We start from the raw sequence: 12,026 nt of genomic DNA, 5'->3' as shown, positions 1-12,026 counted from the left end.
GAGTTCACGGATTTTCTTGCAAAAAATCCTTGAGATAACGAAGAACTTCCAGCCGCCGGAGGATGACGTCGGATGCCAACAATGTGGTCGTTGGAGGATGACGTCGGATGCCAACAATGTGGTCGTTGGAGGATGACGTCGGATGCCCACAATGTAGTCACCGGAGTCCATCGAAACAGTCTGTAGTGGTGGCTAATGGAAAAGCTCAGATCGCAGATCGCCAGAGGAGGAAACAGAAGAGCAGCAGAAAAATACCAGTCGCTGGAGAAGGACCGATGTCGGAGGCCCACGACAGAGATGCCTGGGTCTGTCGATCAGTTATGTGACGAATTCAAGTGCACAGAGACCGACGCTGGCATAAAAAATAAAAAAAAGAAGAGAGAGAGAGAAAGTGTGTGCCGGTTAGGAACCGATGCCGACAGCCTTCAGTGAGGATGTCGAGGCCCGTCGGCCTAGTCTGTGACTGTGGTGTCCCTCTCCAATTGAAGGTGGGTGGGGGTGGCGGCGGGATAGGAAGGTTAGGGTTTCTCTCAAAACACTGTTCACTTCATAAATGTTAGTGAATTTGAAAAGAAGTTGGGTATAAAACGAATATAAGAAAGGGTGCTAGAGACACGACTAAGCTTATAATTACTTGATGATATTGTAGAGAAAATATGTGTACACAAAGTCTTTATTTTTTAGGGTAATTGGTGTAAAATGATATATTATTTTTAATTAAATATCTTAAACTATTCTGTAAATGTGTAACATGAAAACATCATCTTCCATCATTATTATTATATTTGTGACATAAAGTTAAAAATGCATTGACCAACTTGAACAGGGTGAGATGAGATTAGGCTCGTTTGGATAGTGAGATGAGATGAGATGGTTTTAAATAAGTTGAATAAAATATTATTAGAATATTATTTTTTAATATTATTATTATTTTGAGATTTAAAAATGTTGAATTGTTTATTATATTTTGTATGAGAATTTGATAAAGTTGTAATGATGTGATGTAATGAGATGAGATGAAATTAAATAGGTTGAGAGTGTTTCTGTATCCAAAGAGGACTTTAAGTAGAGGTGTAAGTTTGGACCGGAAAATCGGACCGGACCGGACCCGTTGGACCGGTTTTGAACTGGTCTGGTCCAGGACCAGTTCTTGTAACCGTAAAACCGGCCGGACCCAATCCGGTTCCGGTTCCATGGTTTCCAAGACCGGACCGGACCGGACCAGCCTGGTTGGAAATAAAAAATAAAAAAATAAAATATATATATATATAAGTTTTATACAAAATATTTCTTATATATAAGTTTTATATATAATATATAATTATATATGAAATAATTTCATATTATAATTTAAAAATTATAACATAAAATGCTAATCTTAAATATTAGCATTTGTAATTTGTTTGATCATATGTTATTAATATAATTATATATAAGATAATGTTATTATAATTTATAAAATAAAATTTTAATCTTAAATGTGAAAATTTAATTTATCATATGCTTTAAACATAAAATATATATTTAAATTATTAATAACATTTTATTTATAGCTATACTAATATATAACTAATTATATTGATATATTATATATAGCTAAATAATCACTATACTAAATAATCACATATAAAATAATGATATAGTAATTAATTAATACTAATTACTAATACTAAATTACTATACTAATACTATCACGATAATACTATCAATAATATAGTTATAATAAACTAAACTCACTATAACAATTAACAAATACTAATATAACAATTAACAAACTCACTATAGCTATAGTTATACTTATAGTCTAATATAGACTATAGTTATACTTATATTATATAGCTATACTAATATATAGCTATACTAATAGTATAATATTAATACTATTATATAGTCTAACTAATACTAATAATCTAACATAAACTATAGTTATATTTACACTAATAGAGTTATACTAAATCACTAAAACTAATACTAATATATAACTAATACTAATATATGATTGCAAAAAAAAAAAAAAAAAAAAAAAAACTAATACTAATATATAGCTATACTAATAGTCTAATATTAATACTATTATATAGTCTAATATATTATTTAGCTATATTAATATATAAGTCTATAACAATTTAACTAATAGTATAATACTAATAGTCTAATATAGACTATAATTATACTTATACTAATATAGCTATACTAAATCACTAAAAGTTTATAACTAATACTAATATATAACTATACTAATAGGCTAATATTAATACTATTATATAGTCTCATATATTATATAACTATACTAATATACAAGTCTATAACTATTTAACTAATAGTCTAATACTAATAGTTTGATATAGACTATAGTTATACTTATACTAATATAGTTATACTAAATCACTATAACTAATACTAATATATAACTATACTAGTAGGCCAATATTTATACTATTAGACTATAGTATATTAAATGTATTACAAATATATATATATATATATTATATAGTCTAATATATAATATATTTGATTATAGTATATTAAATGTATTACAAATATTTATATATAGTTATATTAAATCACTATAGTCTATTAAATGTATTACATTGAAAATAATATCATTTAAAAAAAAACACATTGAAAATAATCAAATATTAATTAAATAGAAAAGTCAAACGGCGCCGTTTTCATGACAATTAAACGGTTAAATACTTAAACCCTAAAAACTAAAATCGTCTCTCGTCTGCTCTAGCCTCCAGTCCCTCGTCTGTCGTCTCTCACGCAGCTCACGCTCTCGTCTCTCGCTCAGTCGCTCTCTGCTCTCAACTCTCCCGTCTGGCCGTCTCTCACTCTTTCGTCTCTCAAGTTCTCAACTCTCTCATCTGAGTCATCTCTCACTCTCAACTCTCCCGTCTCTCACTGAGTCATTCTCTTGTCTCTCAACTCTCCCGTCTCTCACTCTCAACTCTCCCATGTCTCACTCCCTCGTCTTTCAACTCTCATATGTCGTCTCTCACTCTTTCTTCTCTCAACTCTCTCGAAGTCGGCCTGTCTCTCTGCCGGATCTGCCCCTCGTTAGTTTTTTTTTTTGAAATTACATATTATTATATTAAGATTTTTGTGATTGGATTTTGTGATATTAGGGTTTTTATGATTGGGTTTTGTGATATTGAGATTTTTGTGAATCTGTGATTGGATTTTTAGTTTTGTGATATTAGGATTTTTTAATCCGAAATTTAGGATTTTTTGTGATTGTGTTTATTATTGTGTTTGTGATATTAGGATTTTGTGATTGGGTTTGTGAAATTAATTTGAAATTATGATAGATAATATTTGTGATATTAGGGTTTTTTAAATCCGAAATTAGGTTTGTGAAATTAGTAAATTACATTGATATGGTTTTGTAATTTTTCTACTTGAATAATATCTGTGTAGTGTGGCCTGAAATTAATGTTTATCAATTGGGGTTGATAAACAAATGTTTATCAATTAAGTTAAAACAGATTTTTTTTAATAAAAGTATAAAATAGATTTTTTTAAATCAGTTTTTTTTTTTATAAACAAATTTTTAATAACAAAATATGAAACTTACATTTTAAAAAAATCAAAAAATCGGACCGGACCGGACTGGAAACAGGTAAAACCGGAAGTACCGATTTAGGAGGGTAGCCGGTGCGTAATCGGTTTTGGAAAATACAAAACCGGTACATACCGGTTTGGTCTTAGATTTTGTCCAAAACCGGACCGGACCGGACCGGTTACACCCCTAACCTTAAGGTTTGTTAATACTTCTTGAGAAATTTTATTTGAAGTCTCCATTTGGAGATTGCATGTGTAAACTCTTCATTAAATAATAAAAAAAAATACAATTTTGAGAAAGATATTATTATAATTTTAAAAAATTTTAAAAATAAAATCGACTACACTTATACATAATCTCCAAATAGAGACAGTACGTAGTATTACTCATATTTCTCAGTTGGAATACTCCATTATTCTTTCCAAAAAAGATGGCAGAAAAATACTAAACAATTCTTACCCAAAAAGTGAAAGAATGAGATGGTCATGAGCAATATCCCTTTTAGAATGGCTTTTACAAGTAACTTCCCTTCCATACTCAAGTGACGTAGTTTCTCTTGATTAGAATGGTGCCATCTTGGTTCTAATTAATATGGAATTCATGTTTTTCATTTTCATGCCAAATTTGGCTGCATGCAGCATATGTTCTCTGGGAGCAACCCATGCATGGAAATAACAGATCATGTAACAAGTGAGAATAATTATGAAAATAGAGCAGCAGGACAGAAATTGGCCCAAAGAAGTGTAGCAAAGGCCTAGATCATACACAATTTTTAACTTATGATTTTGATAATAACAAAGTTTGAGAAATTTTAATAAATGCTTCTACGTACTCTTTTTATAATTTTAATATTTTAATAAAGAACAAGTTCATTTATTATAGAAGATCTTTTAAACATGGTGTTTCATTAAGAAGAAAACTTTTATAGAGAAGGTTATTAGCACTACGGTTTCCTCCAATTGCATAAAAATGACATCGTTCTTAACTCTGGGGGAGCGGGATATTACAGTTGGTATTAAAGTCCAAGTTGAAAGATTTTGTAGATTTTTCAAAATGAAAAAATAGAAAATATTTTACAAAGAAATAAACTTTTTCCATGGAAAAAAACTTTTTGTTGGAAAACATAAAAGGAAGAAAAAAAAGAATTTTTAAGTGAAGGTCAATAGTAGCATTTTGTTTCCCTTGATTTCATAAAAATGACATTGTTCTTAACCGCCCTAAGAGAGCGGGGTGTTACGGATCAAGAAGATGACAAAGCAAGAGGTTTTTTTTTTTTTAAAGAACAAAAGGCTTTTATAGAAAACATGAGAATTAGCTCTAATTGTCATCAAACTCTATATTTATAAAGCCTAGAATATATATAAATTATGGAAACTACAGCAAATAATTAATTAGCTACAACGGCTACATAATTTATAAAAACTAAGACTCTATATATAGGAGAATAAACTAAGCTGTCCAACGGTTATAATTCTTCAAAGCATGCATGTGCTGTCATTTTGGTGAGGATTTCATGATTATTATATGCCTTGATGCATGTTTACTCGGCTCTTAATTTATACTTACAATTACAGTTTTACTTATAATTTTACGCATCTAAAAATAAGTGTTACATGCACTTACAGTTTTAATTACAAAACTCATTTTATCAATTTTCTTTTGAATTTCAAATTTCATGAATTTTCAGCATATCAATAACTGAAAGCCATCAAACATATGATAGTATGTCTAAATAAATATTGCATTATTTTGTTGGGTTTTCACAGCATAGTGCATGGTTTTTGAAGCAAATGGATAAATATAAAACCACGACAATGTTTATTTTTCTTGTTTGCAGTACTTTCTTCTAAAACATCTACCCTTTATTATATAAGAGCACTTCAGTTATCAAATTGTTCAAGTTCATGGATGAAGACCCATGTGGTTCACTAGCTGCCTTGGCCAACCTTTTCCACTCCATGACTTTCTTCTTCATTTTCTGACCCGTCTCCTTCCATTAACTCTCTCACATTTTCCACCAGTCCCTCTCTCTTGACATCATTATCGATCTTCATGCCAATACCCCATTCATCGCAAGTATACTTGCAGTTTGTATGATGACACCAGAGATTGGCCAACAAAGCATCGGCACTCCTGCACACATACTTTCAAGAATTGAATTCCATCCACAGTGTGTTAAGAACACTCCAATCGAGGGGTGGTTCAGCACTTCCTCTTGGGGGCACCAACTAGCTATTAAACCCCTTCCTTTTGTTTCTACCACGAACTCAGCTGGCAAAATAGCCGACTCACCAGTAACTAAGTCGGGCCTAATAATCCACAAGAACAGATACTTGCTATTTGCAAGTCCCCAAGCAAACTCAAGCATCTGTTGTGGTGTTAGGAAAGCTATGCTTCCAAAATTCACGTACACCACTGAGTTGGCTGCCTTAGAGTTAAGCCAATGGAGGCACTCAGTTTCTTCTTTCCATAAACTATACCCAATTGACTTCAGAGTCATTGGGTGATTGATCGAGTAAGACCAATGGCATATACTCGGGGAAACATGGGGTAGAGAGCATCCAAACTGCTTGCTCTAATGCATCAAATGTGTGAATCACTATTGCTTAAGCTTCAGGAGCTCTCTCTACTGCTTCAAAGGCAATTTTGAAGATAACATCATTTGGATCTGTGGCTTGAACAACGGTTGGGAGATCCCTCATTCGAATTTCTTTCATGCTTGGAATCCAGTCTATAACTGTGTCCAAATAGCCATTTGTTAGATACTCTCATCTGCAAAATCAAAGAATGCATGTTTTTAGTTTTAAAACTTAACAATAATCATAACAACGAAATGGAAGATTCGAGGAGGAACGCCCTTATAATTGGTACACCTTGAAGCGGTGTAAAGCCTTTGTCCCTGAGAGAAGGAAGCTGCATAAGGCCCATTGTGGCGTAAGCAGAAAGTGCGAAGAGCATTACAATAGGGATTCCGACTTCCTTAACAGCAGTGACAGTGAATGGCATGAAACTATTGGAGATAACACATGTTACCTGGGGATTATTATTTGAAGTATTTGCGGTGTTTAGTTTCATGAGCAAGTCGGAAAATGGAGCCAAGAAATTTTTCATAATTGAATCAATGAGAGAAAGGATGTCTTGGTTGGCGTTGAAATTCGATGGAGGGAGGCTGTCTGGAATGGTTTCGAATCGGAAGTCAGGCAAACCATCTAAGGAGTTTGGACCTCCAGATTGCAGAAAACGTTGGTGGTTAAACTCAGTGTTAACAAAGGTTATGTGAAAACCTTTAAGATGGATAAGCTTTGCAAATTTTAGCATCGTCTTTATGTGGCTTTGAACTGGGAATGGAATACAAACTGCATGAGGCTTATGTGCACATACAGTCTTGGAATCCATTTTCCTACTCCTCCTCTCCTTGCATTCATATCCAGTCTTATGGTTTCATATATATGGATCACATTACTAAGTTTTCCGCAAAGATTCTAGATATTTATATAGTAATTGTTAAAATCAAATCTCCCCCCCTCCAGATCGTGCATATAATGAGTGTCCAAGCAGTATCGTCATTACAAATATGGCAAGAGGATCTCATTGATTCAGTAAATAAATCGCATTTATGTTAATACTATCATTTGCTACCTTGTACAGAAGATAATGAGTATCTCTCAAGATTGTCTCTTTTGATTTTTTATTGACTTGAACCACCTATATAATAAAAACACAATATATTGGTTTGGTGTGAAGGTCAAAACCATTTTTCTGAAATTCTGTTCATGTTATCAAAGTAGTATTAAGCTCACACTATATATCATTTTTTTTTAAGAGGAGGACGGTATCTCAAATTTTATTGATATCCCATACTTGTGGTGGAAAAAAACCGTGGTTACAACCCGACGCCTGAGGGATACAGATAAACTAAAAGGCCAAAACCCAGGCATAAAAAAAAAAAACTAAAAGCATCCACCTAAAATACCAATTACCTATAAAGTACAAAGTAGATCACAAAAGCCAATACCAGACCAAAAAACAAACTTGGGCAAACACAAAACCTACAAGAAAAAGCACATTCAAAATGGATAAAAACAAATAAAAGCGAAGCACCATACCTGAGATAGCACTACGAGATCCGCAGATAAGGAATATCAACTCTATCCATACAAAGAAGACCTCTTAACTGGCTAGGTAAATCACTATCACTTGACCAATCCAAATTTGAGCCCCCAGCTCCCTGCTTGGCAAGAAAATCAGCCACAACATTTCCCTCACAAAAAATATGACTCACTTTATACTCCATGCAAGATAAATAGACATGTAATTCATCCAAGAAATCCTCTAAATACCAGATATTACAATTTCCTTTAGTAATCCAATTACCAAGAAGTTGAGAGTCAATCTCAATCTCTATCCAATAAAAACCAAGCTAATGACATCGACGAACCCTTTACCAACTTCTCATTCTAGCAAAATTATTAGAACCCTGCCTCAGAAACATAGAATAAGCTGCATAAGTATTAAGTTTCACCCAACCCTACTGAGGGCGAGACCATCTCACCACACGAACATGTTTAGGTTCTATTGGTAAAATCAGAATATCCAGATGATTTAAAATAGCCACATCTTGGGCAAAAATCCTAGAGACTTTCATAATCAGGTTTTACGAAGCCATAATTTAATAACGTGCCAAACCAAATCAACCGTGGAACCCTTGTCTTCATACCTAGCTTTGCAATGCCTATCCCAGATCTTCCAGGAAATAATAGACAGGAAGAGACCAAAATAATCTGCAACTGGGAAGACTTGCCAGCACAGCAAAACCAAAAATTAATTTGCTCCTTTCAAGTTTGAAACACACCCATATGCACGCCTAATTGAATTGCAGCCAGGCGCCAAATTTGTCCAGCAAAATCACCAGTACAAAGTACATGATTCAGATCCTCAATATGACCACTAAAACAACAATTACATTTAGAAACCATGGGATATCCACCATTTTAATCTTATCATCAACACTCAAATAATTATTAAAAGTCTTCCACATCATAATAGAAGTTTTCTTTGAAAACTTGGTTTGCCAAATCCATTGGGCCCAAGGTAAAGGAGGCGCCCTAACCTGAATACAATCCCAAGCACTTTTAGTAGTAAAATTCCCACCATCTTCCTTCAACCAAATTAAGACATCCTGGCCATCCTTTCTTCTAGTCCAGAACTTATACAATTCAATAGGTTTTTGTTGACCCACAAGCCTCTCCAAAAGAGGGATGTCCCACCCATGTTCAATATGACACTCTTTAATCTTCAATAAGGATTGTTCAATTGCAGGATAATTACCACAAGGAGGACCTCCCTCCTCCCAATTATCGTACCAGAAAGAAATATTTCCATCTCTCACTATCTATTTAGAATTGTTTAAAACCTCTGGGATACTATGGACAATAGATTTTCAAAAACGAGTCCCCTTAGTAGGCACCAAAAGGGATAAATAATTACCTCTAGCATACTTCCTTCTAAAAAAGTCAACTCATAAAGACTGGCCTTTAATGAGGTGCTAAGCCAATTTCAAATGAAGAGCCCTTTGAATGTCCCCAAAATTTCGAATACCCAAACCTCCTTCATCAGTCGGTCTACAAATTTTATTCCAAGAAATCCATTTCCTTTTACCTTTACCGTCAGAATCATCCAAAAAGAACGAATTCAATAGCCTATTTAAGGCCTTGAGTACCGCATTAGGAACATGTAAAACAACAAGAAGATGCACAGCCATACTCGACATGACGGAGAAGAATAGTTCTACCTCCCGCAGAGAGCCATTTCATTTTCTAACCCGCTATTTTCTTTTTAACTTTTTTGAGCAGCTCCCCAAAGTCAGAAGCCTTCAATTTACCAACCACAATAGGCACACCCATATATTTTAAAAGGAAATGATCCTTCAGAGAAACCAATAATGCTAAGGAGAGAAATCTTTTTGGAAGCCGGAATTTTTTTTAGAAAAATAAATGTCATTCTTATCTTTATTGAGGACTTGACCTGTCCAAGCTTCATAAAGGTTCAAAGCCTTCAACAAGCTTCTTATAGACCTCGTACCACCATTAGCAAAAATAACGATATCATTAGCATACATAACGTGGGAAATAAGCAGAATGCCTCTAGCTTGAGTAAACTGACAAATTTTACTATTTTCAAAGGATTGCTTGGGAAGACGAGAAAACACATCTTGCATAATGATAAACAAATAGGGCGAAAGAGGATCACCTTGTCTTAGGCCACTTTCACCTTTAAAGAATCCCAAAGAGGTGCCATTCATCATGATCAAATACTAAGGGGTAGATATACACTCCGTAATCAAATCACAAGCTTGAGGAGAAAAACCAAATGTAGCTAGGACATTTAATACAAAATTCCAATCTACTCTATCATAAGCCTTAGACATGTCAAGCTTAACCAAGATAATACCCCCATTAGAATTTTTGTGAATAGAATGAACCATCTCCAGAGTCAAACTCATATTCTCAAAAATACTATGACCAGGAATAAAAGCCCATTGCTCCTGAGAAATCATCTTAGAAAGTAAATTCTTAATGTGGCCCACAATAATATTGGCACAAATTTTGCAAATCACCAAACAGAGACTAATAGGCCTAAATTTATCAAAGCCAATAGGCTTGTCCATTTTAGAGATTAGAACAATAGAAGAAGCAGTATAAAATCTGGGTAGTGACTTATTATTAAAAAAATTAGAAACAACTTCCAATAAATCTTTTTTGACAATATCCCAACAAACTCTAAAGAAAGCAAAGCCAAAACCATTCGGACCAGGACTACTATCAATGAGAATACTAAAGAGAGCATCCTTAATTTTCTCAAGAGAATAGTCTCTACAAAGTGCCAGATTATCATTAACAGTGATTATAGGAGAAATCAAATCACTTAAATTTGGTAAAATACGACTACCACCCGGACCCAAAAAATTTTGACAATACTCAACAGTAGCCTAATGAATGTCAAAATGGGACTTTAAAATAGTACCATCAGCCAAACACATATTGCTAGCCCTTTTTTGACTCTTCGCATTCAAATAAGCATGAAAAAATTTGAAATTATTATCCCCATCTTTTCAACCAACTTTTCTTGGCCATATGAGAAAGGCAAATATTTTCTCTACCCATCCAAATATCTAATTCCAACTTAGACACCAAAAAATCATTCTCATCCTCATGGTTAAAACTAGCTTGAAGCCGGTTATCCAGATTTTCAATGTGATGCTTTAACTCGTTAATAATAAAATTAGTCTTGCGAAAAACGCACTTATGCTACTCCCTTAACACCACCTTAACCCTTTTCAATTTATGAACTAAGTTAATAAGCCCAAAACCAGTCCCCTCTTGGTTCCACATGCCCTACATAAGACTAATAAAATAATATGATCAGTCCACATATACTGAAACCGAAAGGGACTATGCTCGTACCTAAAAGGGTCTGCACCCATCTGAATCATCAAAGGAGAGTGATCCGAAGTAGTAAGAGCAAAAACCTGGTTAAAAAACATTAGGAAAACAATTAAGAAAATTAGAATCACTAAAGCAACGATCTAACCTTGCCTAGCTGCGAGCCAAATCGCTTTGGTCATTGCACCAAGTCATCCTCGGGCCTTTAGAGCACATGTCGAGCAACCCACAGTTTTGAATGCAAATATTAAAATCTTCCATCCCAGCAAATTGACATGGATGTCCACCTCTTATTTCTGAATCATCTTTGATAATATTAAAATCATCACAAATAATCCACAGGAGATTACCATTACCTGTAGCCTCCAGATTCTCCCAAAGAATTTTCCTTTCTAGCTGGTTACACTTGGCATACATAACTGTAAGCAGAAAAATATGCCAATTTTCCTCAACTTTTACCGTCACAAATTGATTCGAAGCTGCCAAACATCGAACTAAAATTTCCAAATTCCACAACAACCATATTTTTCCATCTTGCGCTTCATTAGTGACAAAAAACTCGTAACTAAACCGGCCTAAAAGAGAAGGAATTTTTTCCTTGAGCAAAAAAGGTTCAGCCAAAGCAACAATATTAGGCCTAAATTTTTTTATAATTTTTCTCAGCCTCAATTTGGAAGTTCCAATACCCCTAATATTTCAAAACATAAAAGGACTAATCATAGATTAAGTTTTGAAGGGTGAATCACCACGCTAGTAGAGCTCCTTTTTCTGAAACTTACCAACTGAATTTTTTGGGCCTTCTGAATTTGTGCAATATTCCTTTCTCATGTCTTCATTAATATCGTCTCTCTCAATTTCATGATCAGATTGAACTTTAATCAAACGAGTCACATCCTCAATTTTAGCAAGGAAAAAGCCAGTACCTGCAGGCCTCATCTCTTGTTGAACCATAGCTAGCCCAATATGCTCCTCACTCTTGCTCATATCAGTTGTAGGCCCGATATCTGGCTACCATTTCT

The 12,026-nt window shown here is 33.9% G+C and overlaps 1 pseudogene; it reads right to left on the bottom strand.

The window, feature by feature from the left end:
* Positions 1–5,350: 5,350 nt before the first annotated feature.
* Positions 5,351–6,961, bottom strand: LOC121250456 (annotated as a pseudogene).
* Between the last annotated feature and the right edge of the window lie 5,065 nt (positions 6,962–12,026).

Source organism: Juglans microcarpa x Juglans regia, chromosome 2D (assembly GCF_004785595.1).
Source record: "Juglans microcarpa x Juglans regia isolate MS1-56 chromosome 2D, Jm3101_v1.0, whole genome shotgun sequence".
Classification (NCBI taxonomy): domain Eukaryota; kingdom Viridiplantae; phylum Streptophyta; class Magnoliopsida; order Fagales; family Juglandaceae; genus Juglans; species Juglans microcarpa x Juglans regia.
Note: the sequence above shows the minus strand (reverse complement) of the source record. Positions and strands in the feature narration are given on the sequence as shown.